Here is a 4668-nt window from a genome sequence, read left to right on the forward strand (position 1 = left end):
TAAATTCAAGGGAAAGTGTAATTATTGTAGGAGAGTCTGGTCTTGGGCTATTATAGCTGTTAAATAGACAGTGAATTGCCCTGTGTCCACAAAAGGCTGGGCTGGAAGTGTCATTTTGTGTATTTCCCAAATCAATTGCAAAGCTCATTTCAATGGCTGGTATTGTAAATTATCAAAATGAAAGGACCTCTTAGCAAGTTATTTTCATGTAATTAAAGTTCAGAGTGACCCTGGGGCTCGTCTTTGCTAAACACTGAGAAATGTAGCACAGGGGTAAACTCAGTATTGAAAGGAAATGAAGTGAGCAGTGCCCTTCAGTGACCTTGGGGAGTACCTTAATGCAATCCTTTTTTACCTACTAATGCACTGCAGACGGGCTCAGAAGGTCCTTCTGCTCTCTTTGCCCGTGCAAGAAGAACTCCAATAAGGGGTTTAATATTTTTTTAATATACTATTAAACCTAAATTGCTTTTGCCTGGGAGAAGAAGTGGGTAGGGAAATGTAACTGGCCTGAGGCGATGCCCCTCACATCACAGCCTCTCTGCAGGTGGCTGGTGAGGCAGGAGGACATAAAAAGGTTCTGGATGTGCTCACAGAGGTCTGGGGGGGATGCACCCCACTGTTTTCCATCCCAACCTGGGCTGTCCTGGGATACAAATGGCTGTTTTGCACAGCCAAGTGCCTCCTCAGCATCTAAGCAAGGCTACTGAAGCATTTTATCTCCTTTTTTTTTTTTTTTGTTTTTTTGTGATAGCAGCATCAGAAACACCCCCTACATATAATGGAAGTTATTTGTGGCACATCTCCCAGGTAAAAGGCTGGGCTGGTTTGTGCAATCAGGCACAACACCAATTTCTCCCTGATAGGTGAGGTCGTCTGGGGGAGAGATTTGAGCAGCCAGCAAGGCACTCCACCTTGGAGGTGAAATTAAAAACCTTTCTCAGAGGTGATATGTTCCAAATGTGAGATATATATATATATATATGTATATATAAAAGCTATGGTTCCATTTAGAGCATTTTGAATTTAAGGTGTCTGAAATGTTTGTGTTGGATCCTTCCCTCCAAACCTGAATTAAGCCTCTGGACCTCTGGCAGTGCTGGCCATGCTGCCCATGGTGATGGAATCAGCTCCAGGAGGATGAGCCATGGAGTCTTCAGGAGCATGGAAAAGGCTGTGAGCACTTTTTAAAGTGCAAGGCTTCCTCTTCCCAGCACAGGAGGCATTTGGGGGTTTATTTTTGCAATAATTAATTGCAAGAATGGATATTTGCAAGAAAGGCAACGTGGAAGGGCTTTTGCTTCTGGAAGCGTGGAGGAAGCCTTGAGGAGGGGACTGGCACTGCTTAATTCACCCCAGTGGAGGGATGATAACCTGCTCCAGCTGATGAGCTGGTCACAGAGCTGGCCTCCAAATTTTGATAGAATTTTCGTTAAATTCTCAGGAATTTGAGCCATTTATGTCGAAACAAAAACCTGTCAAGGCCAGTCAAAGTTTCACTCTCATTCTACTTAAACTTTTGTGGCTCGTAATCCTTCATATAAGGTTGGTGATTGTTTTTTCCAAGGGGTGAATCAAAGGCACAGGGGTCTGGGGCTCTGTGCCAAGGTCTCTGAGCCCCCCGGCAGGGGCTGGAGAGGGCAGCCAGAGGGATTTCCTGGGTTCTGACACCAGAACAGCTCTGGTAAGGGATATTCCACCAGAGTAAACCCCTGGCTTTGGTCACACAAGGGATCACATTGGTTATATTGCTAATTAAGGTGTGCCCCTAAGTGTGGGGTCAGCCCTACTGCAGAGCCAGCCTTGTGGCTCGGACAGAGACACTACCTGACACTTTGCACGGCTTTTAAATTCATTTTCCTGGGTCCTACAGTGCTTTGATGGGGCTGATCTACAAACTTTTGATGTGGGCACCTCCATGGGCCGCAGCAGGAGTTGGATTTTGGGATAGAGGGATCAATAATGCTGTGTTTTCCCAAACCCCTCGTTCCTGCCAGCAGTGAAAGACGGAGCGAGAGGTGGTGGAACAAGTGATCCTATTTCCCCCTCTGCTGGAAAACCACGATATGACCTCCCGGCAGGAAAAGGATGAGATTCCAGCCGTCCTCGTCCCTGCCGGTGGCGGGGGGTGGGAATTCCAGCATCCCTTCCAACCCAAACCATTCCAGAATTGTATGAAATGTGCGGGGAGCCGGGCTGGGGAAGCGTCCTGGCCCTCCTGGGGACAGAATAAGGCACTAAACCCAAACCCTTCCCTAGCACAAGGCTGTACCCTGCTTTCCATTTCCTCCCATTTTTGGGGGGCTTCCAGGTGGTTTTTTTTTCCAGAGATATGGACCCTACCACCTTTTCCCAGTGTTGATGTGAGGCCAGTAGCTGTGACAAAGGAAAACAACTTGTCAGACCATGCCCAGTCTAAAATATCTGGACACTGGGCTGATGTTATCACCAGTTATGTCATGGGCAATGCCTACATTTTGTTATATTCCAAAAAAGACTGGATTGCCCCAAAATCTGCCTCATCTTCACCAGTCACACTGCCCTACCTTCCTAAAAAGCTGAAATGATAAGAATAAGAGTATTAAGAAATATTAAGAATAAGCTGAAATATTAAGAATAATATTCCCAAGCATATTTCCAAAATCTGCTGTTGTTCTTGGCTTCTAGCAGCACCTCTGTAAAATCCAAAAAGGATAAAAAAGGTTAAAAAAATCCCAAATCTCTATAACAGATTTATATGCAAACTCCACCACCAAGTAGCTGAATGGGATAAGAAGGATTCAGGGAAGACAAGTCAGACTGATGCAACTACATAATGTGCTAAATGCTTCACTGCAGGGGGAAAAAAAAACCACCCAAGAAATGAAATTTAAAATTTTTAAAGAGGCTGAAGTGGTGTGTTCTGGGGAGGCTGTGCAGTGCAGGGAGTGTTTGGGGCTGCTGCTCTCAGTGTGGTGTCTGGGTTTATTCCCATTGGGAATTGCCATCCTGGGTTGGTGCCTCTGAGATGCAAACCCCAAGCTTCTGCCTGAAGGAGGGGACAGCAAACAAGCTTCTGCCTGTTTTGCTGGGACATCAAAAAAAGATTTGGCTTCCCCTTGTGCAGTGTTTGATGTTCACAGCACCGTGCCCCCTGTGCAGTTCTTGTAGTTCATGGCAGCCCTGATGGGCCAGCACTCACAAAATGCATGTTTTAAAGAAACTTCTGGCATTTCACTTTAAATTTTAGAGTGCATAGAGGAATCTACCCTGTCCTTTTCCTCAGGACTGCAGCTCTGAAGTCAGAACCTCCTGATTCTCCAACAGTGCTTTAATTCATGGTCTGTGTTCACACCACTGGGCGGGCCATAAATCCTCCCCAGCTACCTGTGCACAAAGCTGGCATTGATTCCCATCATGCTGGGGCTCCAGCACTGCCTTGGGAGACTTCCCTGCCAGCTTCCAGCTCAGCAGGATCCCCCTTTCTTCTGCAAGACCTCCAGGCAGCAGCAGAGCTTTTCATGTGGTGAGGAACCAGACTCATGCTTCCAGTCATGTCTCTGACAAATAAGCCTCTTTCTTTCCCTCCCTTTCTCTTCCTGTTATTTTCCAGCTCCCCTCACATTTGGAAAGCAGGGTCAGTTCCTGGAGGCAGGAGGGATGCTCGGGGCAAGGATTTGCTCAATGCCCATGTGCAGAGGGGGCTAGGGCAGGGGAGAACGGCTTCAGACTGAAAGAGGGCAGGTTTGTTAGGGCAGATATTAGGGGAAAAAATCTCCCCTGTAAAGTGGGGAGTCCCTGGCACTGGCTGCCCACAGAAGATGTGACTTCTCCATCCCTGGAAGTGCCCAAGGCCAGGTAGGACAGGGCTTGGAGCAACCTGGGATAGTGGGAGGTGTCCCTGCCCATGGCAGGGGGTGGAACTGGATGATTTTTAAGGTGTCTTCATGGTTTCTTTTCTAGACATCTTATTGGGAATGATCCATAGGAGAGGGGCTGAGTGTTGGTGGGTGGGATTAGGGTCAGCTCGTGAGTATTGCTCAGGCTACCTGTGGCTCCCTGCCCTCCCAACCCCACCTGCAGCAGCTGCCCCTGCTCCAAGGAGAACACCAAGCTCTCCTGAAGAGAGAGATGAAATAATACTTGACCAGTTACAGAGGCAAAAAGGAAGTCCTGGGGCTCTCAGCTCTCTTCTTGCCAAGCTAACCAGCCTTGCTTTTCCTGGGAGACGTGCTCTGGGAAAACCTGGGCTCAGCGCTTGGACAGATACTTTCAGTCTGCTCTCCAGGGCAGAAATACCCAGTGATAGCAGCAGCCTGGTTTGCTCTAATTCAACTGGGCTGTCCTGAGCACCTGCAGCAAGGATGTCTGGTTTTGCAGGGCTCTGCTGTCCAGAGATGAAGGCAACACTTGGCTCCTCTGGGGAAATGCCTGGCTCAATCACTCCGAGGTCCCTGTGCAGGCTGGGTTGGTGCAGAAGGCTGGGTGTCACCTTTGGGGACACCTAAAGTTTGGGGTGAGAATTACTGCTGGACATGGTGGGGCTCCTCATCTCTGCTCAGTTTTGCTTGCCAGGGGTGGGAAGGGACCTGAGAACATGCTGGGGGGGTTGGAACTGGACAATCATTACAGTTCCTTCTTACCAAACCCCTCAGAGATCCCAAAAACTTCCACAGACTTGGGCATCTC

This window comes from Fringilla coelebs, assembly GCF_963513975.1.
Source record: "Fringilla coelebs genome assembly, chromosome: 9".
NCBI lineage: Eukaryota > Metazoa > Chordata > Aves > Passeriformes > Fringillidae > Fringilla > Fringilla coelebs.